Source organism: Pangasianodon hypophthalmus, chromosome 23 (assembly GCF_027358585.1).
Source record: "Pangasianodon hypophthalmus isolate fPanHyp1 chromosome 23, fPanHyp1.pri, whole genome shotgun sequence".
Classification (NCBI taxonomy): Eukaryota; Metazoa; Chordata; class Actinopteri; order Siluriformes; family Pangasiidae; genus Pangasianodon; species Pangasianodon hypophthalmus.
The window spans coordinates 2,773,231-2,792,500 of record NC_069732.1 but is presented as its reverse complement, the minus strand read 5'-3'; the positions used below and the strand labels follow the sequence as shown (position 1 = coordinate 2,792,500).

General features: G+C 39.4%; 1 protein-coding gene across 4 annotated transcripts in view; it reads right to left on the bottom strand.

Annotated features, from left to right (window-relative positions):
• The window catches only part of tanc2a (tetratricopeptide repeat, ankyrin repeat and coiled-coil containing 2a), a 139,526-nt gene that overhangs the window by 80,683 nt on the left and 39,573 nt on the right, over positions 1-19,270 (bottom strand). The window lies entirely within an intron of this gene.

The window sequence follows — 19,270 nt, the reverse complement described above, 5'->3', positions numbered from 1 at the left end:
GTTGTTTGGCTGAAACGTAGAAATGTTGATCGGTCTGATGTCACCAACACTGCTACTAAAACACCTTAAATTTAAAATCTAAAGCACAATGTGGTAGCTCAAAATACTGTACAATTACGCAAATGAAAGATTTATTCAGAAAAATAAAATACACAAATACTGAATGAAATAAACAATGATGTGAAACTCCAAATTAAAAAATGAGCAGGTCAAAAACCTTGAGCATCATATTTATATAAAATTCAGGCTGTAAGCGACTGGAGCTTCATCCCAGTTAATAATTTTTAGTTAGCAAAAATTTTTAAAAATGCAGCTCTAGGAGAACATTCAATCTGTCAAGTTTTCTAAAGCTGTTTTTCTAACATTAGTTAACATTTCTACAACACTGAGACGAGGCAATGCAAATCTCTCAATTCAAACCAAATTAGATTTTGATTAAAAACTTATTCTGAAGTGTTACAAATATTTTTCGTAAGTTTAACCAGATAACGCTAACTATTTCAGCAGAACATTTTTATAACGTTGTTTTTATATAACATTTGTTAACGTTTCTCCAATGTTGCCAAAACAACACAAATTCAAACACCTGCTCAGGACACGGCTTATTTCACGTAAAGAAGATCAGACGACTTATTCACAAGCGTTACGTGTATTCTTAGTAACTTTAACCAAATCAAGTCCAGCTCAGAATTTAAGAAGAACATTTTTGAAAATGCCATTTTTAAGTAAATGTAACCGAATCAAGTCTAGCTAACAATTCAAGCTTAAAGATTTTTAAAATGCTGTTTTTATATAACATTAGTTTAACATTCCTTCAATGTTACCAAGACGACACAAATCCATAAACCTGCTCAGGACCAGATGTATTTAACGTAAAGAAGATTAGATCGCGTATTCAGAATTGTTACTTATATTTTAAATAAATTTAACCTAATGATGTCCAGCTAACAATTTATCCAGAATGTTTTCTAAAGTTATGTAGTATGCAGTTTGTGGCAACAGTTTAGCTTTCACGTTTTATATTTCACTTTTTATCTCTCACACATGCTTCAGATTATTTTTAAAAAAGGGGTTACTCTGTCTACCTTTGTGTACTTTTTATATGGCCGAAGTCAAAATAGGCAATTTATAAGGACGCATTTTACGATGTCTTTAAACGTAGACCTTCAACAAATTTGGCTTTCTTAAATTTCCTCCTTAAATCTGGGTATAAATGCTTGAAAAACAAACAAAGGCGCAGGTATAAGTGCTTATTCCGCTGCTCTGGAGTCTCTGAGCTCCTCACGTGCTTCATCTGAGCAAGATAAAAGCCGTGTTATTCTTTCAGATTGGTGGCATGGAGGAAGAAAAAGTGTGGGCTGGAGTGAAAATCAGAGAAGAATGATGGAGTGAGTGAAGAGTTTTAGTGATGAGGTTCACTGAGAGGTCACGGTAACCCTGGTTTCACGTCTGGCACCTCCTTTAAATAAATCACCGCATTCGGTGATCTTGAGGAAGGCAGCAGACGGCACGTGAAGCCTTTCCACCAAGGACACGTCAAAGCCTCGGCGCTCGATCAGATAACCTGCACAGGGTTCATGCGTGAAGAATGCACACCCGCGCAGCTGGGAGTTTCCCTTTAAGGCCACGCCCACGTGGAGCTCTGCGTTTCAGCATCCCAAAATGGCATCAAAGCTTTTTGAAAAGTTTCACCATTTTTCTTATGGATGGGGAAAAGCAAATGTTTTTGAAAGCGTCATTAAATGATTTTTAATCATTTAAACAATTTAATCAGAAGGTTTTCAGAAATTTCTGAATTCTGTGAAATTTGGGTTTAAAGAACATTCAATCTGTCAAGTTTTGTGAAGATACGTTTATGATCATTCCGACAACGTCATGACAACACAAGTCCAGAAACTCGAACCTGATCACTTGCTCAGAAGTGTTACGTCTATTTATGTACATTTAACCGACTCAAGCCTAGCTAACAATTTAAGCAGAACGTTTTCAAAAGTAACTGTTAGCTTTTGTTTCTAAGAACGTTCAATCTGTCGAGCTTTCTGAGAAATGTTTTCTTTTCATACAACGTAAGTTTTCCGGCAACGCTGCCAAGACAACACAAGTCCATAAACTCAAACCCACCCAGAAACAAGACTGAGCACTTATTCTGGAGCATTACATATATTTTAAGTATGTTTAACAGAATCAAGTCCAGCTATCAAATGAATCAGATCTGTTTTTAAAAACATCTTTTTTTTAATGTAACTATTATTTCTAAGACGCTGTTTGCCAAGGAAACACAAGTCCAGAAACGCAAACCTACTCAAAACCTGCCTTATTTAACAACAACAACACTTGATGCGACTTTCCTCCTGACTTTCTAATAGCTTTATGAAGCAAACCCTTATTCCTGCTTACACCACAGCACTGTCAAGTTCTGGATTCTGATTGGTCAGAAGCAGCTCTGACAGTAGCGCAGCTCTAAGTCACAGGTTTATATTAATGCGCTCGTTCTAATACGTTATCGTTTCTATAGTAACAGCTCATTCACAGGGACTTGTGCAGTGGATGCGTTACACAAACGGATTATAAAAACGTGTTTAATCATCTAATCATTTTTTAACATTTATGGAAGGAGTCTCCAGTGTCAGTGCTTTGTAACAGTCAGAGGTAAAGCTGTAACTTTAAATTTTCCGACATCTTCAGGGCAGAGGAGTTTATGGCTAATGACGAAATAAAGAAGATGGTGAGGGAACGTTTATAGCTGCTCTAACGTAAGTGAGACCAGGAACAGGAACTTTTTGGACATTCCACAACATTAAATATAACTAGAGATGGATAAAAAGTACAATGTGTTTCTTTAATTAATAAAAAAGTGTAATCATCGGCAACTTGCTGTGGAATAAGAGGAATAAAACACTTGGAGATGTCCTGTTATAAGTCAATAAGCAACTTCAGGGTGTTCTTCTTATTTTGTATATATTCTAAAACATGATAGGAATGTTATTTTTTTGGATGCTATAGTGTGACCTCGCTAGAACCAGCTGAACACACACTAAACCTTATAGTTTGCATCTTTATTAGCTAGATTTTAGCTAGATATAATATCTAACACACACAGATATCTCACCATCCTGACTGTACAGTTTTAAAGCAGACATTCGTACAGACAGATCTGAGCTGCTATCACAATCAGTGACATTATTAAAGTGATACATTACCAGTGAAATCCCAACCCCAATAATACCAAAGTCACCACTGGCTGATTAGCGCTAATTCAAATATAACGTGCTTTTATTCCTCAGTGGCACAAGCGAGCTCAGGTACCGTGTTGCTGTTTAGGAACATCGCTCTGCTCTGACTAGAGGACCTCTGACAGCACGCTCTGGGCAAACACACGGCTATTCCTGCTTTTCCCAGGCGGCGTGACTGCAGAGTAAAAAACGCTGAAGTCGTACTGGGATACGCCAACATCCCTGAGAAGTCCTCTCTGAGATAATAAAGCGCAGGGGACAGATCTGCTTTCCAGCACACCACTACCAGAAAATACTGAACCCTTCGCTATTGGGCTTCTATTACACACTCACAGCTGGTTTATTTCAACCCCGGAAATGTAAAGTCTGAGATCAGTTTTGCTTTATTCTGCAAGGACAAAGCCGTTCTGTGAGCTTTTTTTCATTCCTGGTGGACAGCAGATCTATCAGATACTAATGAGAGCGATAAACTCCCTGTGCTGTGGGGAAACTAAATAAAGAAGCGAGAGAAGCGGGGACAAATTTACATACAAATCGTTTTTACTTTTGACTTCATATATTAGAAATAAAGACAAAACAGGCCCTAAAGGGTTCTCACAATAACACACAGTCATTTAGCTCTCTTATTATCCGCGTTTCTCCGGAACATGAATCACGCATAATGTACAGTAAAGAAAAAAAAATATGATTACATGAACTTTTCATATGTTTTGTGCCAATATTTATAACATTTTATAACATGTTAAATGACATCATAACAGTCAGGACATGAAGTTAACTTTATAGCTCACCAGCCATTGTGGCTAGAGTTTTTTTTTTTAAAACATGATTGTTTGAAACATAAATATACATTTAAAAAATAAAGGTGAAAAAAATATTACTTGAACTGGTGATATGTTTTTTCATTTGTTATGTGCCACATTTTTTAAAAAATATATATATATATATTTTTTTTAAATTATGACAGCTAGGGCTTGAAATTAACTTTGGAGCTCACCAACTATTGCAGCTAGCATTGTTTTTCTAAGTTATTAGCCGTTAACATTTTCACACAGACTAGACTAGATTGTTTGGCCTCCACAAGGTATACGCTTTGATTTAAAAATAATAAAAACGGTTCTTCAAGGGTTCTCTTTAAAGGTTCTTTGGATAATTAAGAGCTCTTATGTTACGTTAGCGATCGCTACTTAGCCTCGTCAGTGAGTAACAAACCATGTGACTGCGCACTGCACTGGAGCGTTTCCTCGCCTGTGAGCTCGCTAATGAATTTATGATTTGTCCACCGCTGTAGACCATTTTTTTCATGAGAAGCAGTGTGACGTTACCTGTCATCACAAGTGGTAAATGAACACGCTGAGTTACACACGAGCGCCAGAGTGTGTGAGTGATGAAATGAATACGTAAATAAAGCTACGTAAATAAAACAGAAAGTATTCTCGTTTCACCAGTTGAGGCACTGAGGAAAAGAGTCGTAAAGAGCACCGTGTCGTACTCGCCCATCTTCACAGCAAAGCACCTGAGTGAGGGATCTTTAAGGAGAACCTGGAACAAAGGACTCCCACTTCTTCTTCTTCTTTAAAAAATAAATAAATTAAAGCTCAACTGTTTTTCTCTCTGCCTTTCAAACACCTTTGCATCTCTCTCTGTCTTCTACAGATCATGTCTGAAGGAGCTTCCAGTGTCTAAGCTAGGCTTGATCATAGAAAATGCAGTTTGGAGCTAAAGCTTGACCGGATTAAGCAATACACAAACCTAACGCTCTAGTGCTTACACTGTAAACATCAAGATCTTCTGCAAAGCTACATCTCCACCCAGCTCACCAAAGACCTCGTATATACACTCAAGGATACATTAAATATTCTGGCTACTGAGAATCAGCCCATTTTTTCAGAGATTTGATTATTTATGACTTAATCCAACCACACAGAAGGTTTTACTTCCTGCCCTTAATAAAGATCGAACGCCATCGTTATGGTGTCATTCACAAAAAGCTGGTAAATCGTCTCCCGTAACATCGTCACGTCTTTCCCGATGAAAATTCCTCTCCGCTTTTTACCTAGTGGTAATAAAGTGCGGCCGCAGAGAGGAAGCGGAATTTATTGCCCTGCCACAGCGCAGCATCCTGTGTTTTCTTTGGGAAGGGATGCGGGGAAACTTCGCCATGTGCAGGGGATCTGAGGTGACCTGGATTCGCTCGGCTCCGGCTCTTCTACAGGCCGGACTGTGGTGACTAACCCTGCATTCACGCTTGTCTTTTTAAATGTATTTGTTTTATGAAAAGTTTCGCTGGCCGGGACACGTTTTGTGCTGACATTCACACTGTAGCCGTAACTATGCTCTCAGCTAGTATCAGCTAGCTAACTATAGCCTAGCTTGTCTAGATTAGCGTTAATATTCTCAGAAATGCAGATGAAATAAAGGGTGGTGTAACTCTAGTGATAAAGTTGTTCATAAATTCCTGGTTACACAATTGTACTTTCTGATTATATAGTACACAGTTGTAGAAGAGAAATGATTTATAATCTGTTATCACCCAGATGAGGATCGGTTCTCTTTTGAGTCTGGTTCCTCTCAAGGTTTCTTCCTCATACTGTAAACTGACGCCACCTTAAATAATTTAAGAAAAAAAATTGTTACACTTGTTAACATAGTAGTGGAATAACATCGTTATTTTTTTTTTTGTATATTTTAATCTCTTATTTTGTGTTTTAAATGTGTTTCTTGTGAGCTCACTGAAGTGCCTGGACACAGCTCAGAAATCGTTATATTCTTGATTACACACAGTTCAGCGCTGTCCGCTACACAATGTAGTCCGTTAACAGTAAGCTCTGGTTGCTAAGCAACATAACAAGCAAAGATTAATGTATTCAATGAACAGAACAACAGCGCAAGTGGAATGGATTTATCGGTTTAAAACCCGGAGCATTAATATAGAATTCAGTTGTTGTGATGCGCTCACAGGTTGTGTGACTGAGGAATTTACGACGGCTTCGAACGCGTCTCGGCCAATCAGGCTTCAGAACCCGAAACTATAAGCATCTGTTTTATAAACACAAATTAAACACAATTTGCAAATTATTTCAATTTCTTCTGTAAAATTCTAATAAACACCATGACACATTCTCTCACTATGTAGTGTCAGATTAGACAACGGTGGTTGTGTCAATCAAATAAGCCACGCCCCCGGGTCATGGCGGTCATCGCCCCCTTTCATGATGTGGTAACTCTCAACATTGTGTATTGTTCAGTGAACTGAATCCAGCGTCTGGCTTTTTACTATAGGAAACTGGGTGCCGTTTTATTTTACAACAAGCCTCAAGGCATGAACGTTTGCTTCACTGCTCAGAATCCGTGACAATTCCTGGAAGTTGGTCACTGACAATAACACAAGCAGCTCTTTAAAAAGCAGTGGAGTCTCTCTGCAGCATCGCAGCTCGGATTCCTCCGAGTCTCACTTGGTCTTGCTGATGAATTATTAATAAGGATTTGTGAGCCATTTGTGGTTATTTTTTTTTCTGCACATGGTCCTGAAACCATAGATGATGTATGGTAGTGTGTGTGTGTGTGTGTGTGTGTGTTTGTGTGTGTATGTGTGTGAACCTCCAAACTGCTTGCACTGCAGAATACCTTATCTGTCCTTTTCAATAAATTACCACGGCTCGGCCTGATTCACAGCCCCGTCCTCGACTAATCCCAAGGTTAGCTCTCCTGTCCTCCTTGCAAAAACGTTTAACAGGGAACGAGCAAGGAATTTGCTCGGCATGATAGCTGCAGGAAGCGCTCAGACAAAGCGGGATGAACGGAAAGGTCTTGGATTAAGCAGAGAGAACAGGAGACGTGACACTTGATCACAGACTGGCTCGTTAGTGGCTCCTTTCACGCAAAAATGCAAATGTAGCTTTAAGACCATATATCAGCTAAGCTATAGGTGCCTCCTGTTAGCATGCTACGCTCAACAGCAGGAAGCAGAGAGATATCTAAAGGTGTCGTGGATCATAATGTAAAAAAAAGAAAAGCATCCTTTCCTTTTTTTGGATTTTTGTTTCAGTTATCCTTTGCAGTACATCACCACCTCGAACTCCACCACTTCCTGCAAAGCCCCTTGCATCGGCTGTTGCTAGGCAACCCCATTCTGTCACCAAGCAGCGCATTAATTAGAGTTTTGGATTTGAATACAGTCGTTATCGCCTCGTGGAATTGCTGCCGTATTTGCATCCGGCTTGAATGTCTCTCTGAGGTCAGTCGCATGGTTTCTCTCTGATCATCTCTCAGGCTGACGCAGAAATCCTGCTCCTTCATTAACACCTGGAAAGCGGCGCCGTTTTGAACTCGACGTGAAAAATATGTACATTAATGCACATCAAAAGAGAACATAAGAACCCACAAAGCCTCGAATTAACGTCAAGCCAGCATTTAATTGCTATTCTGATCACACTGCTTAGATGTGTGCTGTTGCAGCTGGCTTTTTTTCCATCTTACATCTTTCAACTAAGAGAGGATGTCGGAATAGCAGAGCCAGCAGGAGCGACTCCTGCCCGGAAAACAGAAACGAACCAGACCAGGCCCAGTCCAAAATGTTTAGGACAAACCTTCCTTCATTTCAGACCTCCATTTTATTCCTCACATCTTGACCTTAGGTTTTATCATAGCCTAAATAGTATGAACTCTATGGACATTCTGAGATTTAAAGTTTAACATAAATGAACGACTATTCAGGTCACTGTTGAGGTGATCTACAGACATGGCCAACCAGATGAAGTATACATTTATGTTTGTAGCATTTAGCAGACAGCCTTGCTCTACGTTCACACTAGCAACCAACGTGCGATCATTTATTTTCTAAAGAAGTTTCTATTTCATATTCTGTTTGATGCAAAAATGGAAGAAAAACTCCTTCCTGTCATATACGACCTCTCATTAAATGTTTTTAGAGATGTGACAAGGAAAAATAAACATTGGAAGGAAGTAGCAGAGATCGTCGGTGCATCTGGTGAGTGTATGTAGCTAGTAGAATCAGCTTGCTTTGCTATTCTAATCTAATCTGAGAACGAAGCTAGTATGAAAGCGAGCACATGGCATGTAAACCAAACAACGAATTTTCCCACCTGTTATTTAATTTGCGTTTCACTAGTTAGCTTTAGAAGCTTTATATAGCTACTACTGTTTCTGATCAGAACTAAAAAATATCTAGTACAAATAGTTTGAGAATACTTTCGGGCTAAAACCCTGTTAGTCGAACGTCTTTTTATAACGGCAAATGTTGGATTGAGGAATGAAGCTAGGATACAATTACAAAAGTTATATTATTAGCTTTACCACAAAACGTTATTTATTAAAAGCATTACTAACACACTTTACGATGGTTTTTCCTTTAATCTGTCACCCGTCTGTATTTATACTGGAATGGCAGTATAGTCTGAATGAATAACAGCATTAAGAGTGTAAATGTTTTGAGGACAATAGTGGAACCTGCCTTTAGAAAGGCCTTAAAAACATGAATACGACATGCTCACGCTTGTCTTTAGGATTTGCGGATGAATAAACTCATGTGGGCGTTAGACTACACACGAGAAACAAACAGCGTCCCGTTCTGTACACTACAGCACCGAGTTGTATCGCTCTTTGAAATACATCGATACAGATACGAGTCTCTCCGAGTGAAATGACTTCCCCACAGGGGCGCGAACACCTAGCGAGAAGAAAAACAGCGTGAGAACAAAGGAGTCAGAGACAAAAATACAAGATGATTTCATGACAAAGAGATCAAAAATGGTACACGAAAAATAACTCTGGCTTTCCTTAACTTCCTGTCGTGATCATGGCCAAGAACTGGAGTACTCAAAGTGCTTCTCGCTCAGCAGTCTTCAATCGTCAGAAAAACCACAATGCTCTTGTGGGGAAAATTAAAAAAAAAAAAAAATCAGTTCTGGCTGAATTACTCGTCCATTTCCAGCCTTGCAGCATTTCTACTGTCTTCTTTTTCTCAGCTATAAAACACACCAACAATAAAACCAAATGTCCAACAAGACAGGAACAAGCCTGAGGGAACATGGGACACATGGAGACGTCCCTCAGTGTCTCTTCTCTAGAGAAAGACAGAGATGGCGCTGGGAAAAAAAGCCACCTTATATTTACATCCAGGAGTAAGTAAATAATTGTCACAGTTCTCACATACAAAAAAATTGCCCTCTCTGAGAGGTACGGTAAAGAGTCGCCTCTAATGCTAATCACGACTAAGCGCTAACCAAAAGAAGCTAGCCGATGCACAATATAAACAATTAGCAACCAATGACATCCTCAAGTCATTATTCACTCTACACGCTTAGATTAAAAAAAAAGAAAATCTAGAACCCTTATGGGGTCTTCAGCTGTCCCTCTGTAGCTAGCACTTGCTAATCAGAATAGCTTCCAAACTACTTTTTTTTTTTTAGGAAGCTAAGAACACTTAACTATACAAAGAACCAGTCAGGAACCTCCTTAAGTCATTTCCCACTGAGCACTGACTGAAGATGCTGCCAATTGTACAAGAAAAAGTAAATTTGAGAAACCTTAAGGGGTCTTCGGCCGATTGTTATTAGGTTCCACAAATGTTCCAACCTAACACCTTTTTAGGAAGCCAACTATATGTAGAATCAGAGAGAACCAGACAGTAACCTTCTCAAGTCATTTCCCATGGAGCACTGACTGAAAGAAGAAGCCTAGAACCCTTAATGGTTCTTCAGTTGTCCCTCTGTAGCTAGCTTCTAATTACAACCCTACACCAGAGGAAGCTAAGAACCCGTAACTAGCCTCCTTAAGTCATTTCCCACTGACCACTGAATGACTTAAGATGTCTAACAGTGCTAGAAAAAAATCTAGAACCCTTCATGGTTCTTCAGTTGTCCCTCTGGTGGAGCACTTTACTGCAACTACAGCATTTTAACTAAACATAGAAAAAAGGGTTCTTCAATGGTTCTTAGTGTGGTTAACTATTCTAGCTTTGCAAACGGCTTCTTCACTCCTAGGAAATATTCTATTTTTCTAAGAATGCATCTGGAACCTTTTATGAAATGGAAACCCTCTTTTTTGGGTTCTACATAGACTTTTATGTGCAAGGACAAACTTTACAAACCTTTAGGATGCTAGATGGAACACACACAGGTTCTACACTCTTAGAAGAGAAGTATGTATCTTGCACACTTAAGGGTTCTTCAGCTTTAGAAGTACCATTACCAGAAGTACCAGTCTCTTTAGAAGAACCATTAAAGCTACTGTAGAATCTTAAAATACAGTGTTTCCCTGGTATTACCCTCTGATGTTCGGCTCTACAGAGTACCTTAAATTCTGCCCACAGGGACAAACAAAAGAGTTCTTCTATTCTAGCGTTTTGAGAGGACACTGTCCCTCTGTCCCTCTGGAGGAATTTTTAAAGGTATTGTGTTGAACCTAGAGCAATGTGTTTCTCTATAAGGGACGGTTGTATGCAGAACCCATTCAGCAAGCCAAGAATCTTTGACTACCTCATTTTTTTTAAGAATGTACCTCTTCTGAAAGAGAAAGCCTCTGATTTAGTGTTCTACACAGAACCTTTAAACGTCCATCTACTCAGAGACAAACCTTTTTGCTAAGGTTGTACACTGGGGAAAAATGTTTAAAGCAAGAACTGTAGATTCCTTTAGTAATTCTTCTGGTAAACACAGAAGCCTTATAGGAACCCATTTAGGAAGCTACAAAATTCTTAACCTTTATCCAAAGAATCTTTGAAGAACCCTTAAAGAGGACTTTGCTAAGAGGATAGCGTGTGTCACCACACCAGCCCTCTCTCCAGCTTCACAAACAGCCGTAAATGGAAGTAAATGGACAGTTGTCAGAATCGATGCATCATTTTCTCAGCCTTGACCTAGATTTGAGTTCTACCCCCACGTTCTGCCCCCCCCGGAGACGAGGGACGATGGCAACTACACAAAGGCAATGGGGATTGAACTCAGACTTACACTAAGAGTAAATAAAATTACGCATGGAGCACTAACATTACGCATGTCTTGCATAAAACATTCAGTGTTGCACAGTTATAGGAAAATAATCAACAATGGGGCCATGTGATGAAGCAGAGTTCCTGGTACCACCCTGAAGATGATTATTTTCCTAGAACAGCACATACCGAAGTGGTTTGTTCTTCTTATACCACAGCAATTTGCCAATGATTACAGTTTATATATTAAAGAAGTACAAATCCCCATGAATGAGCTATTACTATAGAAGCATATTAGAGCGAGTGCATTAATATAAACCTGCTGCTGTTATAGAAAATTAATCAACACCTTCTGACCAATCAGAATTGTACCTGTCGTTTTAATGAATAAGCTCAGAAATGCTCCCTGGTCTTTCATGCCTGGTTAGTATGCAGTCATCTCGTCTGAGTTCAGCTGTTTGATAATGAATGTGAGGGAATGGCGGTGCGATTAAATCAGGCGCAGTAAATCTAAAGCTGCCGTCCCTGAGAGGAGCGTCGGCGTGATGATGGCTATCATCAGCGTGCCTGTGGGGAGGTCTCTCCAGCCAAGCGAGAGTTCATTTCCCCTCCGTCTCCTGCAGAGACACCGACAGATTCTCGGCTGTGGAACAACTGAAGCATCTTCCGTCGTCTCCTGACCCGGGATCAGCTAACCCAGTGCTGAATTAATGGACTTCCTAAATTAAACGTGAAGTAGAGCTGAACAGCGAGTGCCCTCTTTTATTATTTTTTTTCGAGACAGGCCCAGTTCTGGAAGTTTCTTTCCTATTAATTACCTCTACAGACATTTCTATGTCTGAAAATTCTCAAATCCAGAGCTAGCAAACAGCAATGGGGGGGTTTCAGTGTGGTAACAGTATCTTCGCTTCATCACGCCATTCAAGAAATGTTCATCAAAGAGTGATCCAACATCTTTTAAAAATGTCTCGTGATCACTGCCCCATTTATCTCTAAGAGTTCTTATCGCACCTAGTGGAAAAGCACTTGGCTAATAGAGGCCCACTGGGGCAGGGTTCACGCTGCCCCATGCTCGAGGGTGGAGCAGAAGACAGGACAGTTAAGGACAGTGTTACTAGATTGGGCAAGTTAAAAAAAAATGATCTCCGAGATCTTGTTTTATAGCAAATAATTGGAATTAAATTGAATAAATTTCCACAAACAAAGGCAAAGTGTCACTGCAGACAGTGTGCCTATGGTGTACAGAACCATTTCTTTCATAAAATATATCACAAAGCTTGGGAGAGGGAAAGAGGGATTATGGAGTGCATAATGTATGTACATTAGAAATGCGTGCGCACCACAGTGACCAAGCTTCCCAAGGAAGGGCAGAGACAAAGCAGAAAAATGCATCTACTTTTTCCAATGCCCAGATTTTTCAGGATGGTCTTTCGTGTGGATTTTGAAATGTAGTTTTGCTGGAAATTCAGCTGAAACCTGGCAACCCTGGTAATTAACTCGATCAACAAATGTACATCTAAAACCAGTCATAACGAGCTGCTAGACTGGATGACTGTATTGCCACCTCTTAACTGCGTCTTACAGGGTTACTCTAAAAAAAAAATCACTAGATATTAGCCTGTAGCATCAGTCAAGTGTGAGAAACTGTCCGCTTCATTCTGAGGCTACTCTGTTATTAATATCGCCCCGGAACACCAAAATCTATTGTCACGAGCCGCTACTGACAGTCATGACCCCAAGGTTGAGAACTTGTGTATCAGGCATAAACAATTATAATTCCAGACGGATAACACCCTGTTCATGCCCATTCGTGCTGATTGTATTTAAAGGACGCATGTGGATGGAGACATCCGTCAGAAATGTTAGGACTAATGAGCGGTCAGTCACTGGCCGTGTAATAGCATCAAAGCCGTGTTGCTGTGACAGGCTCGGCCTCGTAATGAATACATATGAGGCTCTTTATGGTCCGAACGTGCGTAGGTCCTGCATTAAACAAACAACCGTGATAGCTCTTCACTCCCGAGAGGCCTCTCACTCACACAAGCTGTCAATCAATCACGAGCGGCGGCTAGACGGGACGTCCTCAGGGGGACAGCGTCCTACAGACAAACACACAACACACACACACAACACACAAATGCAAATAGGAATGAGCGAGACACGCCTGAAAATGGAGCTGAAAAGGGGAAAACAGGGACTTGTTATTGAGTGTGTGTGTGTGTGTGTATGTGTGTGTGTACGTGTGACAGACAGATGAGGACTCAATCAGGCTGACACACAAGCTCACAACCTCGGCAACAAATTCGTATCGACTTAAAGACTAAAAGCAAATAAATGCTGGTGTACACACACACACACACACACCGTGAGGAAGTGAAAATGAAGTGTTAATGAAACAAGATCTGCTGAGCGCTGATAGAAATGAGCCAAATACACACAAACACACACACAAACACACACACAAACACACACACAGCGCTTCTGAAAGACACAGCACCTCCAAAAGCTCCATTATAAACATTTTCAAAAATACTTGATGTATTTTAACACACAGGAAGAAATGAAAATGTCCTTGGATCATCTCTTCACCTTAAACCTCATTATTTACATCATTATATTTTTACTGGTTTATTTACAAGCAGCCAAAATATACTGTCAAAATGTAATGTTGCCATGACAACCACAATTTTGCAAATTGCAAATTGTTGCTTAACATGCTACACAGCTAAAATGCTTCCTCGTGTAAAAGGAAAAAAAAACAAACCTTCCACAGTACTGTGTAAGGCTGGGAGATATGATGACGTAATATCGATATCGTCTTAACTGTATTACAGTACGCTTTTCTGAGATATCGCAGATATCATGATAAAAAAAAGAATATTTTCTAAATAATGAAACAAACTGGAAGTAGCTGATGTGATTTTTTAAAAAAAGATTTGTACTTTTTTTCTCTTTTTTTCTCTCTTCATTGTTAAGTTTTTATAAATAAAAATGTTATTTTTCTTAAATACAAAAAAACATTTTTAAATAATTTGTTATGGACATATAAATGTTTTAAAACTGTAATTTAGTTAATTTGAAAACACATTAAAAATTGAAACGGTAACACCACTGTACTGCAGGCAGTTTGTTAACAAACCTAAATATTATGATACATATAGTGTATCAGAGAAACGTCTCATAACAATCGTGATATGATATTGCTGTTATATCACCCCACTGCTAGTACTATTTATTTTATTCAATTTTCTTTAAAAAATGAAATACTAATCTCACGAATCTTTGCGAATGCTTTGCCTTTTTTTTTATTTGTTCTGGAATTAATGTGTAGTTTGGTTTTTTTTTGTACAAAGTGTTTATGATATTCTGCGAAATCCATTGTTTTACTTTGGTCCAATTTACTAACAACATTGCTAGCTATCCGTGTTAGCAAGAGGCTTAGCAAGCTACACTATAGCGTCGACGAGGCAGTGTATTACGACTAACTATCACATTTTACTATCACGGTCATAAGAGACACTAATGTGGTAATGTGGTCTATACTACAGCGCTGTTAAATTCTCAAATCTGATTGGTCAGAATTGGTAATAAATACAAATTTGTAATTGTTGGTTAACACTGTGGTATAAAAGGAATAAAACACTTCAGGACATGCTGTTATAGGAAACTCATCAACTGCACGATAGTAACAATAACTATGCTTCATTACACCACCCCATTACTGATTATTTTCCCAAAACAGGCACCACATGCAGTGTTTTATTCCTTACTTAAAGAGGATTTGAATACTTTTGAATCATTATGATTTGACTACAAGAAGATGTTAAAAACATTTTTAAAGAAGGTGTTCCATCGCAGATAATCTGTGGTGCTCTCTCATGTCTTACATTACAACATACGACACTCAGACTTGAGTGATTTAGGTGATTTGCCTAACAAAATCACGCACACTTCCTCAAACGGCTTTGAGAAAAGCACTGAGACAAACACACGTTGGTTTTGTTTGTAAATTTCTCATATTTTTTATGGCTTTATTCTCAATACATTATTGTCACATCTCTAAAAACTGTCACAAAAAACTGCAGTTAAAAATATTTAAAACAATCAGGAGTGTGTCTTTTATACCTCTTTGACCACAGCAAATTGCCAAAGCTTAAATTTTGTATTATTTGACAATTTTGTTTTCATTTGTATTTACTCTGAATGTTCGTGAAACAAGTTAGTTCCTGTTCTCACTTACGTTATAGCAGCTAGACACAGTCGTTCCCTCACCGGCCTCTCTTCCTCCTCTCTCACGAAATTAATGAGACAAAAACAACACAACTCCTCTGTCCTGAAGGCATCCGAAAACTTCAATCTACAGCATTAATATAAACCTATGATGTGCAGCTGCACTACTGTCAGAGCTGCTGTTATAGAAAATTAATCAACACCTTCTGACCAATCATAATCCAGCATTCAACAGCACTGTGGGATAAACACATCAAACACACGTCTGCTTTCCATGAGGCTGAACAAATGAGCAGCCAGATCCACACAGGATACGCCGCTTAAAACGCTTCCATTAAAAACTTAAAAGCGCCGACAAAACAGGAACCACGTTAAAGAGAATTTTCCGTCTTTTAAAAAAATCTGGTGTTTGTGGCAGCAGGAAAGCTGTGACCCAGGAGCCAGGCCTCAAGTGGAGCGTACTGGAAAGTGACATCTGACCTTTGTGTGTGTGTGTGTGTGTGTGTGTGAAATATTCACGCTCATAGCACTACTCGATCTGTCTCTGACTGCACATGTGCAGGGTAAGAAAAGGAAAACACGACATCATTCCAGACACGGAAGCACTTGTGAATGGAATGAGATGAAGTTCATGCTGGAAGTTTGTAGGGGTGCGTATCTCTCTCTCTCTCTCTCTCTCTCTCTCTCGCGCTCTCTCTCTCTCTCTCTCTCTCTCTCATTACGTAATCAAAGATCTGTGAAAGATATATTTAATATTTTCTGTTGAAATGCTGAGAGAGTAACGGTTTACAACAGTAATAACACATAATTGTAAGAACTGTTTCACTGAACACATTAGCATCTGACTAGCTTTTATCTGACTAGCTTTTAACTGACTAGCTTTTGTCATATTTTCATCTGACTAGCTTTTATCTGACTAGCTTTTATCCGACTAGCTTTTAACTGACTAGCTTTTAACTGACTAGCTTTTGCCATATTTTCATCTGACTAGCTTTTATCTGACTAGCTTTTATCTGACTAGCTTTTAACTGACTAGCTTTTATCTGACTAGCTTTTGCCATATGTTTACTGGTACGAATTTTATTGGCCTATTTTTAATATTTTATTTTTGACCACTTTTTGTTTATTTTGCTATTATTTTGTTGCATTTTCTTATTTTTTAAAATTATTTTTGTAATTTTTTGACTACTTTTTGTTTCTTCATTTTGCTGTTTTTTAACTTAACACTGTAAAGCACTTTGACTTCAATGTTAAACGTATGAAAACTGCTATATTTGATGATGATGATGACCATCATCATCACTTCTGTTTGCACAGCAAAGACTCCTATGACCACTGCTGTTAATGCTAATGATATTTTATTAACATTACAGCAAATATTACTTTAAGGTCCTAATAAAAGCCGTCCTGTAAGCCAGTGGTTCTCAGAGTAGAGTCTGGGGACCCCCAGGGGTCCGTGAAGCATATCCAGGGGGTCCTTGATTTTCTTTGAAATCACAAGCCACATTATCAAATTTATTAGATTTAGGGGTCCAAGAATCAAAATCTGTTAATATGTTCAACAGCAGAAAGTTCAGGAATAGAAAACTCTATATTATTTGAATAATCTAAATAATGTTCATGAAATAAATCTATACTCAGGAGTCTGTGGAATTTATTTTACAGTTAAACAAAAAAGTTTGAGAACCCTTGCAGCGGGCTATACCTCTAGCTCCTACTCAGAACAAGTCCTGCTGCAGAAAGAAATTTAATAACGTATAGTGAGCATTCAGATTCATCATCAACCTGCAACGTGATCTGCGTTTAAAACGGTCAATACCATAAACAGTTTCCAGTTTGCTTCATTTATCGCAATGAGAGAGGAAGGAGAGGATGCTGGTGAGACTGTGGAGAAATAACAAGTCAATTCATCTCTATTTCCTCACACTAATACAGTTATTCCTTCATCTGTTCATCAGAAACTGACAGAGATACAACAGCAGGAAACTCATCAACCACTGAGCCAGTGGAGACATTGGTGCAAACGCTGGACTCAATGTCCCAGAATGCAATGCAGCTAGATGACGCACTTGTGGTGAGTTACAGCAGGGACTCGGCTCAGCTAGTCAGCGATCTAGTTAGTTGGCACTGATGGAGGTATTAGCGTGAAAGTTGGAGCTTTGGAAGCTGATCTGTTTGAGCAGAGAGTACAGATGAGGAGGAGAGAGAGCTGGACAGACTAAAGGACTAAAGTGCTGCTGCATCACTCCCTTTAGGTAGAGATGAAGCGAGGGTTAATTATTATCAGCAGACTGTTAATCAAACCAAAAAAAATCACCTGACAAAAGATTAGAAACCAAGTCTTTGAAAGTCACATTAATTCTAAAACTTAACATGCGGCTCATTCAGGGTGAATTTCTATCCTCCCTCTCACAAAACATAAAAAAGGAAAGGAACATAAACATCAGTGGGGATTACGAGGCCTCCTGCTTTAATCCATCGCTGCTCATTAAATGAAAAACACGGTTAAAGAAAGAAGCGGGTTAACAAGCAGGTCACACACTGACACATAGAGCTGTATGAGAACACACGCCCCGGGGTTGCCATAGCAACTGTTGCCTGGCGACCGGATTTCAGATGCGTGAATGCTCGCGGCGTCAGGAACGAGTCGTCTGTAAAAGCCCGGCTGTGGAAGCGACTCTGTCATGTCTCCTGCTAGCTCAGGAGTCCAGCGTTTAACTCCGCAAAAGATAAGAGTCAAATCATTTAGTAAATTTCCATAAACGTGTCTACGTAGTACTTACACACACACACACACACACACACACAAACACACACACACTCTGAGGCATTACGTATCTGTGAGAGCCAGTAGACATTTTCTCACTTTTGTTCAAAGTGTTCTTTCAGATCATTTTGTTCTTTTCATGGCTAGCAGGAAATTAGCAGCTGTTTCACAATAGTTTGACCACAAATACGTGACCCTTCATGCAGAAATGGGCTGTAAATAGTTGCCATTTATGTGGTAGGTTTTTGTCTTGTTCACTGACACAATGTCTGATGTGTGCGCATGAAGGCTGGTTCATGACTTCTCAGAAAAACCCCATGGCTATTCAGAAGTGTAGGAGGCAAAGGGGGCGGAGTAACAGAGTTCGACAAAGTCGAATCAAACAACACAAAATCCCCACCCAGGAATTGTGTTTTATTTCCAGTGAAGTGACAAATCTAGCTCCTGCTAGGACCCATGAAGACCTCATGCACCTTATAGTCTTAATTACAGATGCATCTATACCATGACCTCTGTACCTGTCAGTAAAAGTGAAGGAGGTGTGGCCTCTCTTTCTGTCAGAATCAGTGAAGGAGGCATTGCATTTGTACCTGTCAGACTTTGTAAAGGAGGCGTGGCCTCTGTATCTGTCAGCAACAATGAAGGAACTGTGGCCTCCGTATCCATCAGAATCACTAAAGGAGGCGTGGCCTCTGTATCCATCAGAATCACTAAAGGAGGTGTGGCCTTTGTACCTGTCAGAGCCAGTGACTCTCATGAGGTGCGACCTCTGTTTCTGTCAGAATCAGTGCAGTAGGCGTGGCCTCTGTCCCTGTCAGTAACAATGAAGGAGGCGTGGCTTCTATATCTGTCAGTAAGAATGAAGGAGGCGTGGCCTGTATATACATACACACATTTATTATTAATTGCCTCAAAAAAGCTAATATAAATGAAAGAATTTACACAGATAATATCTTGACTATAGTGTATATACACACACACACACACACACTCAGACACAGACACACACACACTCAGACACTCAGACACACACAGCTCTTCACACAACACAAGGAGATGTTTCCCGTAGCATCATTACACCACACTACA